This window comes from Carcharhinus amblyrhynchos, chromosome 1, assembly GCF_965287045.1.
Source record: "Carcharhinus amblyrhynchos chromosome 1, sCarAmb.v2.hapA, whole genome shotgun sequence".
Taxonomy (NCBI): Eukaryota; Metazoa; Chordata; class Chondrichthyes; order Carcharhiniformes; family Carcharhinidae; genus Carcharhinus; species Carcharhinus amblyrhynchos.
In genome coordinates, this window is record NC_137324.1 from 39,210,014 (window position 1) to 39,223,888 (window position 13,875).

At 44.2% G+C, this 13,875-nt stretch overlaps 1 protein-coding gene across 5 annotated transcripts in view; it reads right to left on the minus strand.

Moving 5' to 3' along the window:
- pdzd2 (PDZ domain containing 2) overlaps window positions 1-13,875 on the minus strand; it is a 456,346-nt gene that overhangs the window by 259,519 nt on the left and 182,952 nt on the right. Inside the window, exon 1 of one of the 5 annotated variants that reach the window (XM_080212244.1) lies at window positions 1,488-1,901. The exons of the other annotated variants lie outside the window; for them this stretch is intronic. The gene's annotated coding sequence lies outside the window, so the exon portion shown is untranslated. Of the gene's footprint in view, window positions 1-1,487; window positions 1,902-13,875 lie in introns of those variants that run through there. 5 annotated transcript variants of the gene reach the window in all.

Below are 13,875 nucleotides of genomic sequence, written 5' to 3' on the forward strand. Positions count from 1 at the left end.
GTCCCTCTGCACCATCGCCTGCTGCAGTTTTTCGCCACATAAGTAATAGTCCTTCCTACCATTATTCCTACCAAAGTGGACCACCTCGCACTTGCCAACATTAAATTCCATTTGCCAGTTCCTGGCCCATTCGCCCAGCCTATCTAGATCCTTCTGCAGACTCTCCACACCCTCCACACAATTTGCCGTTCCACCAATCTTGGTGTCATCAGCAAATTTCGACACCGCGTTAAACTTCATCTGCCACCTATCTGCCCACTCCACCAACTTGCCAACATCCTTTTGAAGTTCTACCCCATCCTCTTCACAGTTTACAAACTGCAACCTTTGAAATTGTTCCTTGCACACCAAGATTTAGATCATAATCTCAACACCAACTTCTGGGAAACTCCATTACAAACGTTCCTCCAGTCTGAAAAATATCCATTGACCATTTATCTCTGCTTCCTATTATTCATCCAATTTTGCATTTTGTATAGTCTGGATCCGACAGCTCGAGGCCAGGGAGATTGGCTGTTGCTTAGCTTCTGTCCAAACCCTGTGGGAAGCCATTGCTGGTTGATGGTTAGGAGTGGAATTTCTAACCTCAGGAGGCTTGTCGCTGGGGACATAGTTGACTATTGCAAAGTTTCCCCTAAGTGCAAAAGGAAGTAGGGGCCAGGAGGGGAGGTAAAAATCAGGGTATCATGGTGGAGGAGAGCTGTGGGGCAGGGGGAAACCTTCTGAACTATCTAGTCCGCCAAACACCAAAAGAATGTCTCCACTGACCCCGGATTAGCTTGCCTTACACATGTCCTGTTTGTGAAACCTCAGTGCCTTGGATCTTACGCAGTCTTTGAGCAAAAACCGCACCTGTACTCCATTAACCTCAGACCTTATCTGCACATTTAAAGCAGGTCACCGCTGCTTTCCATCTTATCTTCCAGATGGGTGCTAAAAACAGGTTAAAATTACTTCCCGTGTTATCAGAGGAGGAAAGCTGCTGGTCCAGTTTTAACTGCCCACCCAGTTTCTGCCAAGGAGACGGGAGTAAATATCGATCCCAGGATACGGTTCATATTGTATTGAGCCATTTGTAAAAATGCTGATTGTAACCATAACACATTTATATTGACATACGTGGGAGAATGAGCCATATAAAGAGTATTACAGCGATGAGAGGCATGCATTAAAAAACTCCCAGCAAAGAGAAAAGTAACCAGACAGAAATCAATTTATGGCAAGCAACGCAACTGAAATATGAAAAATATCTATTACATCATTTAAAGCTTTGATTTTACTTTCCCTTGTGGTTAAACAGCTCCTATTGAATGCTGTGGAAACTGAAGTTTTAACTGAGGTAACAAACACTTTCCATACTCAACATAGACTGTCCTGTACCTGGACCCATTAGAATTCCTTTACATATGGGGCATGGCTTAAGCATCATCACGATTAATGCAAACACGTCAAATCTTTCTCACAGATTGCAAAGTTTTCCTTGTTACCTGTTGTTTTCTCAGGAATCTCATGTCTCTTTTCTCTCTCACTCTCGATTCACTTCAGAATTCACTGCCTCCCCTCTCTCCGGGGCAGCTGGTGCCCCGTGCTGATCCTCCTGTCTGAGCAGGTTATCATTCCCATGCGGCTGTTAATTGGTGTAATCACCTTTTACTGCAGCGGTGACGGTGGGCGGAAGGGGGGGGGAGGGTAACCGTTGCCTGAAGTGTGCAGCAGTCCAGCTGCTGACTGACTGGAGTGTGCTGTCGCATCGAGCTCCTCGACAAGCACTGTTTTCTATTTTTCCTGGCATCTGCCTACATGTGCTTGGCTGCTTGGCTGCTGCAGTCTTATTCGCACTTGGCTGTTTTCTTGCTCGTCACGTGTTGCTGAGAGGAGGACCCCATCCCTGCCCAGATACACGCGACGGTTCCCCCCAACCACCCCTTTCTACTGTTTTACTTGCACTAATCGCCCTCCCCTTTTCACTTGCTTCCTCCCATCTTACTTCAATCAGCTTCCAGCCTCTGAAGAAAAATACAGCCCGCCCGCTCTAGATTAGAGGAAAAGCCGTTTCGTGGGCCACCCGTAGGAAGCCTAATCTGGGCAGTGAAAATGTTTATAACACACCCATTTAATGCTTCCTGCCTGGAGTTAATGGGAACATAAATAAAACAGGAAAAGAATGTTTTTGCTTTGGAAGGCAAGGTCACGTACAGTACAAGACTACACCTTATTTATGCTTTTAAAAAATACTTAACCAAGAATAGGCTCTTCATTTCAGTGACCCAAGTTAAATAACTTTTTTAAAAAATGTATATATGGCACAGAATTACAACGGGCCCACGGCACAGAAACAGCCATTCAGCCCATCTGGTGTTCAGCCAGTGTTTATATTGCACACAAGCCTCCTCATACCCCCCCTTTGTTTAACCCTATCAGCATAACTTTCTATTCCTTTTTACCTCATGTGTTTATCTAATTAAACTTCTCCTTCGCAGAACAGAACTTAAAAACACTTTCATATGATAGAGACATAGGCAGCTTGGGGCTGGATTTTCAGGGTTGTTCTGCAGTGAGGTGTCACATACCTAACTGTTGCCTGTATCAGCTTCCTTGTATCCTTCCAAGGTCAGTTAATGAATGACACTTCCCTTGACTGGATAGCAAACCTCATGTCAAGTGTCAGCCTCAAAACCTACAGCAACACCAATTTATCCACTTATGCCTTTAAAATAGTACCATGTCATCAGGTTAATTTGACACCAAGCTTGTTTAAAGTGATAGTTTTCAAGGATCAATTTAAACTTTGGGTGGCAGAGCGGCTAGCACTTTTCTCACAGCACTAGGGACCACAGTTCAATTTTGGCTTTGGGTACTGTCTGTGCGGTGTTTGCACATTCTTCCCGTGTCTGGGTGGGTTTCTTCCAGGTGCTCCAGTTTCCTCCCACAGTCCAAAGATGTGCTGAATAGATTGATTGGCCATGCTAAATCATCCTTAGTGTCAGAGGATTAGCAGGGTAAATATGTGGGGTTATGGGAATAGGGCCTCGGTGGAATTGTGGTTGGTGCAGACTCAATGGGCCACATGACCTCTTTCTGCACTGTAGGGATTCTATGATGAAATGAGAGAGAAGTGCAGAAAGATTTAAGGAAGGAATTCCAAAACCTCAGGCCAATGGGGAAGCAAAGCAAAACCAAGGATGCGTGAAGTGCCCAAATTGGAGAAGAATAGTTATCTCAAACATAAACAGTTTAAAAGAGTCACAGATCTTTTCCTAGGAATTGAGGAATGATACAACCACATTACAGCAGCCAGGTATTCGGCTCCTAACTGTTCCAGCATCAATGACGCTTCTGAGGTTGCCCCTTATCAGACCCTTTGATGGTTATTGGGAGGAAATTCTGGAGGCCTGCAACTGGACTCAAAATTTCAGGATCATTTTTACTTCAGGAGGAACAGAAGGAAGGAACAGAACTTCCCTCAGAGAATTCATCCACAGGTCCATACTGGGACTACCCCCAGTCATTTTGTTGATTCTGCTGGGTGATGTTTAAGCCTGGTACCACACCGTTAATGCCTTCAAAATTTAAGATCCATCCATCTCCCAGCAGCTCTGCTCCCAGTACATCGCCTTGGACCCAAATGGTGGTCACATAGTTTTTACAACTGGGAGTGGGGATTGAGAGAATGATACACAGGGATTACCATTCAGAGCATCACTTTATTTTTAAATTAGTTAGCTGTGCTTTCAAGGAACCCATAGATGAGATGTCCTTGTTGAGAAACCCATTCAGACAGCTGTCCAAATGATTCTTGTCACATCCAGAGAATGCAGCTGCATCATTAATAACATAATTCTTTACTCCAGCCAACTGGAGCGCTAACTTTTCTAGTCAGCACCCATGGGTGGATAATGCAACTGAAAATATCCAGCAACAACAGGTTTCACAGTAGAGGGAGAATAGAGATAGTACCAAATAAGCACCAGATGTTACAGCAATGCTGGAATTGATGCTGAAGAATTTTCTGGAAGATTGTTGAATGACAACATGAAATGCACATCCTTCAGTTCTTTCCTTCAGGCTAATGCAAGCCCACTATTACAGAAAGGAGGAAGAGCGAAAACAGGGAACTACAGACCTATTAGCTCTACAGCTATAGTAGGGAAAATGCTAAAGACAATTATAAGCAATGTCATAATTGAACATTTAGGGTGGAATTCTCCCAAACCCTTAACGACTGCCATCATTAATGCTCAGACATTCATCATTATGAGGTGCTTTGAAAATTTGTCATGGCACGAATCAATTCTGGCTTTCCAGATTGCCTGGATCCACTACAGTTTGCCTATCGCCGCCACAGATCCACAGCAGACGCCATCTCCCTGGCCCTGCACGCAACCCTGGGACACCTAAATAACAAAGATGTCGATGTCAGACTCCTATTTATCGACTATAGCTCAGCCTTCAACACTATTTTTCCTATGAAACTCACCTTCAAACTCCGTGTCCTGAGCCTTGACTCCTCCCTCTGCAACTGGATTCTGAACTTCCAACCCACAGACCACAGTTAGGCAACAACACCACTTCCGCAAACATTCTCAACACTGGTGCTCCATAAGGCTGTGTCCTCAGCTCCTTTCTATACTCCTTATACACCTATGACTATGTGGCCAAATTTCCCTCCAGTTCGATTTTCAAGTTTGTTGATGACATCACCGCAGTGGGTCAGATCTCAAACAATGATGAGACAGAATATAGGAAAGAGATAGAGAATCCGGTGAACTAGTGTGACGACAACAATATTTCCCTCAATTTCAACAAAATGAAACAGATAGTCATTGACTTCAGGGAGCGTCATGGAGGACATGTCCCTGTCTACATCAATGAGTGTGAAGTAGGAACAGTTGAGAATTTCAAGTTTCAAGGTGTCCAGATCACTAACAACTTGGCCTGGTCCCCCAACACTGACGCTATAGTTAAAAAAGCCCACCAACTCCTCTACTTTGTCAGGAGACTAAGGAAATTTGGTATGTCTGATACAACTCTCACCAACATTTACTGATGCATCACAGAAAACATTCTTTCTGGTTGTATCACAGCTTGATATGGCTCCTGCTCTGCCCAAGACCGCAAGAAGCTACAAAAGCTTGTGAATGAAACCCAGTCCATTACGCAAACCAGCCTCCCATCCATTGACTCTGTCGACACTTCCTGCTGCCTCAGAAAAGCAGCCAGCATAATTAAGAACCCCATGCAGCCTGGACATTATCTCTTCCATCTTCTTCCATCAGGAAAAGGATACAAAAGTCTGAGGTCACATACCAACCAACTCAAGAACAACTTCTTCCCTGCTGCCATCAGACTTTTGAATTGACTTACTTTGTATTAAGTCAATCTTTTCTCTACACCCTAACTATGACTGTAACACTACATTCTGCACTCCTTTCCTTTTCTATGAATGTATGCTTTGTCTGTATAGCACACAAGAAACAATACTTTTCACCGTAAACATGTGGTAATAATAAATCAAATCAAACCACATCCTTTCTAAAGTGTGATGCTCAGAACTGGACACAATTTTCCTGCTGAGTCCAAACTGGTGTCGTATAGAAATTAAATATAACCTCCTTACTCTTATACTCTATATCCCTTTTAATACAGGATACCAAGGAGTAGCGGGCTAGGAGAATCGAGAATACTAGAGCAGCACAGCGGGGTGGGAGACTCGCCCCCATCCACTTTGGTAAGAGAAACAGAAATGCATAATACTTCTTAAATGGGGAGAGATTGGGAAATAATGATGTCCAAAGGGACCTGGGATCCTTGTTCATGAACCACTGAACAAGGTGCAGCAAATAATCAAGAAGGCAAAAGGCAGGCTAATCTTCATCGGCTGGGGCACTGAGTTTCAAAATTGTCAAGTCATGTTGCAGCTTTATAGAACCTTAGTTAGACCGCACTTGGAATACAGTGTTCAATTCTGGTCGCCACACTACCCAGAAGGATGTGAAAGCTTTGGAGAGGGTACAGAAAAGATTTACCAGGATGTTGCCTGGTATGGAGAGCATTAGCTATGAGGAGAGATTGGAGAAACTTGGTTTGTTCTTACTGGAACGACAGAGGTTGAGGGGCAACCTGATAGAAGTCTACAAGATTATGAGAGACATGGACAGAGTGGATAGTCAGAAACTTTTTCCCAGCGTGGAAGAGTCAATTACTGGGGGGCACAGGTTTAAGATGCAAGGGCAAGGTTTAAAGGAGATGTACTAGGCAGATTTTTTACACAGTGAGTAGTGGGTGCCTGGAACTCGTTGCTGGGGGAGGTAGTGGAAGCAGATACGATAGCAACTTTTAAGGGGCATCTTGACAAATACATGAATAGGATGGGAATAGAGGGATATGGTCCCCAAAATGGTTGAGGGTTTTAGTTAAGTTGGGCAGGCTTGGAGAGCTGAAGGGCCTGATCCTCTGCTGTAATTTCCTTTGTTCTTTGTATGTTTGCTTTTATTACAAGAGGATTTGAGTTGTGGAATATAGAAGTGGTGCTAGTGTTGTATAAAGCCCCGGTCTCCTTATATAAGGAAGGACATACTTGCCATAGAAGGAGTGCAACAAAGGTTCATCAGACTGATTCCCAGGATGGCAGGATTGTCCTATCAGAAGAGACTGGGGAGACTGGGCCTGTATTCTCTAGAGTTTCGGGGAACAAGAGAGGATTTCATTGAAAAAAAATCATAAAGGGCTGGATAGGGTGGATGCAGGAAGGATGTTTCCCCTAGGGTAAGAGGTAGGTCATTTAAGGTTGAGTTTAGGAGAAATTTCTTCACTCAGAGGGTAATGAATCTTTGGAATTTTCTAGCCTGGAGGGCTGTGAAAGCTCAATCATTGAGTATGTTCACGTCAGAGATCGACAGTTATTAAAGATATCAAGAGATATGGGGTAGCGTGGGAATATTGACTTGGGATTGTTTTGAAATATTTGGCAATCTCTAAGATTTGGCTACAAGCTCAAATCTTAGCGATTACTGCAATACTGTATCTTGGAGCCCATTAGGTTGGTATGCCACAGACCAGTGAACAATGTGGTTATTCATGAGGCAGTTCCAGAAAATGGAATTGCAGGTGTTCAAATAGTTTCATTTTGAATGCAAATCGTAAAGGGTGCCAGGTTTTCTCTGACCACGCCCCCCCCCTCCATGAACTCCATTCTCTAATCTTCAAGTAGATTTTGAAGTTTATTCCTCCTTAAACTGGCTCAGAGAATTCTCACAGACCTCAGAGTTTTCCCCAGTCTCCCAGTACCCCAAAGGTCCTTCTTAGTATTATCTGTAAACTTTGATCTATTGCCTTCAATATGCACAATATGAACAGAGGACCTAATCCCTGGGGAAAGCAAGCCACTTGCCATTCACTAACACTTCAAAATGTTAGAATCCGTCATTAAGGAGGAAATAGCAAGGCATCTTGAGGGGAACTGCTTGATAGAGCAGACGCAGCACGGTTTCATTAAAGGGAAGTCGTATCTGACAAATTTATTGGAGTTCTATGAGGATGTGTCTAGGGCGGTGGATAGAGGAGAGCCAGTGGATGTGGTCTTTCTTGATTTTCAGAAGGCATTTGACAAGGTACCTCACAAGAGGTTATTGCAGAAGGTCAGGGGGCATGGAGTTGGGGGTAGGGTGTTAGCGTGGATAGAGGACTGGTTGTCAAATAGGAGGCAGAGAGTGGGGGTCAATGGGTGCTATTCAGATTGGCGGATGGTGACTAGTGGAGTGCCCTAGGGGTCGGTGCTGGGGCCTCAGCTATTTACCATTTATATAGATGATCTGGAGGAGGGAACCGAGTGTAGGGTGTCGAAATTTGCTGATGACACCAAAATTCGTGGAAAGGCAAATTGTGCGGAGGGTGGGGAGAGTCTACAGAAGGATCTAGATAGGCTGGGCGAATGGGCCAGGAAATGGCAAATGGAATTTAATGTTGGCAAGTGCGAGGTGGTCCACTTTGGTAGGAATAATGGTAGGAAGGATTATTACTTATGTGGAGAAAAACTGCAGCAGGCGACAGTGCAGAGGGACCTCGGGGTCCTTGTGCATGAGTCGCAAAAACCCAGCTTGCAGGTGCAGCAGGTGGTCAGGAAGGCGAATGGGATGCTGGCCTTCATAGGGAGGGGGATTGAATATAAAAGTAGGGAGGTCTTGCTGCGGCTGTATAGGGCATCGGTGAGGCCGCAGCTGGAGTACTGTGTGCAGTTTTGGGTGCCGTACTTACGCAAGGATATTTTGGCCTTGGAGGGAGTGCAGAGGAGGTTTACTAGGCTGATGCCGGAGTTGAGGGGGTTGAGCTATGAGGAGAGGCTGAATAAATTAGGCTTGTACTCGTTAGAGTTTAGAAGAACGAGGGGAGATCTCATTGAGACGTATAAGATGATGAATGGGATGGATAGGATAGAGGTGGAGAGACTCTTCCCGCTCAGAAAGGATAGCAGGACTAGGGGGCACAGCCTCAAGATAAAGGGGGGGCGGTTTAGAACAGAGTTGAGGAGGAACTTCTTCACTCAAAGGGTGGTGAATCTCTGGAATTCTCTGCCCGTTGAAGTGGTGGAGGCTGCCTCGCTAAATATTTTTAAGACGCGGGTTGATGGGTTTTTGATAAGAGAGGGGATTAAGGGTTATGGGGAGAGGGCGGGAATGTGGAACTGAGCCACGACAGATCAGCCATGATCTTATTGAATGGCGGGGCAGGCTCGAAGGGCTAGTTGGCCTACTCCTGCTCCTATTTCTTATGTTCTTATGTTCTTACGTCTCTTTTATCGTACTTCTGCCCTTCTGCTTTCCAAAGAATTTCATACCTGTGCCATGAATTTGGGTCATAGTAGCTGCCTTGATGTTGGCTATGATAGCATGGTCCTTATATTACTAGTAACCCAGAGACCTGAACTACTGAACCAGAGACATAAATTCAAATCCCATCATGGCAGCTGATGGAATTTGATTTCAGTTAATAAATCTGAGATTGCTCAGAAATGATGACTACAAAACAGCCAGATTTTCATAAAAATTCACCAGGTTCACATGGAAACCTGCCATCCTTACCCTGTGTAGCCTACGTGTGACTCCAGCTCCACAGCAGTACGGTTGTCTATTAACTGCCTTCTGAAATGGCCTAGCAAGCCACTCAGTTGTATCAAATCACTACAATAAAGTCTGATAGGAATAAAACCAGGCAGACACCTGACAGCTATCTAGGCTTCTGATGTGGGAACGGAATTCTTAGTACAGTTCACCCTCAAGGTTCCTCACTCATCTGCCAAAATTGGGAGAGCTGTCTCGCTGTCTGACATACTCATGCTCACGGAGTCTTGCCTTTCAGGCTTTTCTTTCACCATCCTTAGATACGTCCTGCCCCACCTACAAGACTGACCTACCACAGATGATGGCACACTGGTTTATGGCCATGAAGGCAGGACCCTGTAAATCCTCAACATTGACTCCAGGCTCAGATTGTGGGTCCTCATCAAGAATGAAATTTCCTGTTAATTAGCACGTACTACTTTTCCTCTATTTTGAAATAATGCTCCACAATGTTCCAAATACACCAAAGGGTTAGGTTGGTTGGCCATGCTAAATTGCCCCTTAGGAACAGGACGATTAGCTGGGTAAATACATGGGCTTACTGGAATAGGGCCTGGGTGGATTGTTGTCATAGCAGACTCAATGGGCTGAATGGCCTCCTTCTGCACTGTAGGAATTCTATGATGCTAATGGTAGAAGCAGTGAGGTATTGTTGGTTGGGGAACAGCATTATCCATCACCAAGAGTGGCTTTGTAGCATCAATATTGACCAAGCTGGCAAGTCATAGTATCCCTACAGTGAAGGAGGAGGCCATTTGGCCCATCGAGTATGCACTGACTCTGCGAGTCCTGAAGGGCATAGCCATCAGACTGGACCTGTGGCAGAGGGTGAGAAAACCAACATGAAGCAAGAAACCCAGGTGACCTCATCCTCATATCTGCAGCAGTTGCACCTTTCCTTGACAGGAACAACCACCCAATAATCCTCATGGAGACCAAGTGCCATTTGCACACTGCAAACATCCTTCATTATGTTGTGTGGACCTACCACCATGCTAAAAGAGATAGATTCAGAACAGTCTAGCAGCCCAAGATTGGGCATCCATAAGGCACTGTGGGACATCTACAGTAGAATTGTGTTCCACCACAATCTGAAACTCTAGCATGTCCTTCACTCTGGCACTAGCATCAAGTTAGAAGGTCAACCCTGGTTCAGTGAGGCCCACACAATGCATGTCAGGAGCCTGACCAATACCCAAAAATCAAATGCTAAACTGGTGAAGACACAACACAAGAAAACATGCATGCTAAACAATGGAGGTAGGACATTATATACAAAGCTAAGCAATTCCACAACCACCCAATCAGATCAAAACACAGCAATCCTGCCACACTCACTCAGTCATAAATAATGGTGAACAAGTGAACTAATGGGAAGAGAAAGGTCCATAAGCATTCCCCCCCCCCCGCCCCCCACACCCCCGCAATGATGGCAGAACCAGCATTCGAGTGCAAAAGACAAGCTTGAACCATTTGCAACTAGAAACATTGAGTGAAATATCCACCCAGCCTTCCCCTAAGGTTTCCACCATCACAGATGCCAATCTTCGATTTATTCCACATCATATCAAGAAATATTCAAGCAAACTGGTTATAGCAAAGCTATAGCAACCTGGCTGTAGTGCTGCTCATGCTGCTCATGATCTAACTGTTCCTCTAACCAAGCTGTTCCTGTACAGCAACAATGTTGGCATTTACCTGACAACCCAGATTATTGCCCGGGCATGTACTGTACACACAACAACCAGAACAAATCTAATCCAGCCAATTACTGTTCTCCCAGTATATTCTGAGTCATCGCAAAAGTGATGGCATGTACCACTGTCAGTGCCATCAAGTGGCATCTACTCACCAACAATTTGCTGAGGTCAAGGTTCTCCCTGGCGTGGTGGTAAAGGTAAGGTGAGCCTGGACCATAGTATCCAGGACTCAAATATTTAAATTGGTTTTGCTCCCTATCTGCTGGAAAAACTGGACCGTTCCGATCAGAGGATGTGAAAAAAACAGGCACATTTTGATTTTTGGTCTCCCTCCCGATCTTACCACCTCGTCTCGTCGAAAGTCGGACAACACGAGGTCATAAGATTGCGCCCTTCATTTATTTATCCTTTGTTTATCTGCGTGTGTGTGTGTGTGTGTGTGTGTGTGTGTGTGTGTGTGTGTGTGTGTGTGTGTGTGTGTGTGTGTGTGTGTGTGTGTGTGTTGTGTGTTCTCTCTGGAAGAAAGATCGTTATCCTTCCCAAATACAACTGTGTGCAAATCAATATATGCAATTTGTTATATAGTAACTTTGTTTATAGTAAACAATTGATCTGAGTTTATTAAAAGAAAGCTGATTAAAGATTATTTTAATTTTTGGACCAGGAGAGAAGGTAAAAAATTGGCTATTTTGATGAGTAAATTGGACTTTTACATCATTGGTAATGACTTGCAGAGCAATGGGGCTAAATAATTTGTGCATGCCTCTCATCCTGGTTGTAACATTGTCCGTTTAGAAAATTGACGAGCTCAGAGCTAGAGGATGCCATAAGAATCCACCTTATATGTCATTAAATAACAGTTGTAACAGTAAGGTTGGTCCAATTACTCTATCAGGTAATAGTGCACAGCATGTTAATTAGAATAGTTAGGTAGAAAAAACTTTCAGAGATTGCATCACCCTGAGTAGGAACAGTAGGCAGAATCTTACACTGTTGCACAGAGTTAGCTGAGGCGAGAAAGCCAGTGTGCAGCTCTTCAGCTACACACTTGGATTTTCTTTCCAAATTCTCCAGCACTCTGCGCACATACACTTTGGGGGCTTGGCTTTCACCGTCATGTCGGTGGGACGAAGCTTGATAGGGCCAGCAATGTCAAGGACACCCCCGAACTGTGCTAATACTCCCCCTCACCCCCCATGGATATGGGAACGCCAGAGACCCCTGGCCTCGTTCTGGACTCTCCACCATCGGAATCATCTTTGTTGCATCTACCCTGTCTAGTCCTGTTAGACTTCTCTATAGATTTCTACGAGATGTTCCCTCATTCTCAAGCAAATACAATCCTAAAATACTAAATCTCTCCTTAAGTCAGTCCTGTCATCCCAGGAATCAGTCTGATAAACCTTCTCTGCACTTCCTCTGTAGCAAGAACATTCTTCCTCAGATAAGGAGACCAAAACTTCACACAATATTCCAGGTGTGGTCTCACCAAGATCCTTTATAATTGCAGCAAGGCATCCCTGCTCCTGTATTCAAATCCTCTTTCTTTAAAGACCAGCATAGCATTTGCCTTTTTTACTGTTTGCTGCACCTGCATGCTCACCTTCAGTGAGTGGTGTACGAGAACACCCAGGTCTTGTTGCACATTGCCCTCCCTCAATCTATAGCCATTCAGATAATAATCTGCCTTCTTGTTTTTGATACCAAAGTGAATAACCTCACATTTATCCACATTATATTGCATCAGCCAATCATTTGCCCATATCAGCTTGTCCAAATCACACTGAAGGATTTTTAAAATTCATTCATGGGGTATAGGCATCACTGGCTGGCCAGCATTTAATGCCCATCCGTAGTTGCCCTTGAGGAGGTGATGGCGAGCTACCTTATTGATTCACTGAAGTCCATGTTCTGTGGGTTGACCCAGGATGCTGTGAGGGAGAGAATTCCAGGATGTTAACCAATGACTGCGGAGGAACAGTGCTATATTTCCAAGTCAGAATGGTGAGTGGCTTGGAGGGACACTTGCATCCTCCCCATGATCTTATTGAATGGCGGGGCAGGCTCGAAGGGCTAGTTGGCCTACTCCTGCTCCTATTTCTTATGTTCTTATGTTATGTTCTCCGAGGGTGGCATTTTCCATAAAACTAACTCAGGGTGAAGAAGTCAAACTATAAATTGCATGGAAATTTTGGCACACAAGTGTAAAATTCATGTTGAAAAAATACCACATAACTCAATGCCAGAAATGTCCATTAAGAAGTCTCACAACACGAGGTTAAAGTACAATAGGTTTATTTGGAATCACAAGCTTTCAGAGCGTTGCTCGTTCATCAGGTGATTGTGATGAAGGAGCGGCACTCCAAAAGCTTGCGATTCCAAATAAACCCGTTGGGACTTTAACCTGGTATTGTGAGACTTCTTATTGTCCCCACCCCAGTCCAATGCTGGCATCTCCATATCATAAATGTTCATGATATTAAACAATGAACATCTTACATGCACTTTCTTTTTATTGAAAATCAGTTTACTCTGGAGTTCAGTAGTCTTTTATTTTCCTGGGAATGCAGTTTCCCTCCAAGTTCCTCTTTGATCCTTAATTAAGCTAAGGGGATTCTGTTAGCTCCATATTGATCTTGGAAACTGTGCTTCCTGGAATCCAACATTGTCCACCCAATTTCCCTAGTTTATAAAAAGACCTTCGACAATCAAGTGGAATTTTATACCTAGTCTCAACAGACTTTGCAATTGATGCTGAGAGGAGACAACTCACAATTCAAGGGCGTTTGTTATCAGCAATTAACATACTACTAACGTCACAGAAACTGTGGACAAACTGTGCATCCAACTTCAAATGGGAGGCTGAGTTCCAGTCGTGTTCTTTGAAGGACCTGCACCTCCTTGTTAGATTCAGCAACCCTGCATGGTATTTAATATACCAAGACCTCACTTTTGTTCTGTGGAAATACATGAAATTCCTTATGAGTTTGTAACTGTGTGTACGTATACCAACATTTCTCCCATGCATGATGGCAGTTTCACCATGCAGACTTTTGCTG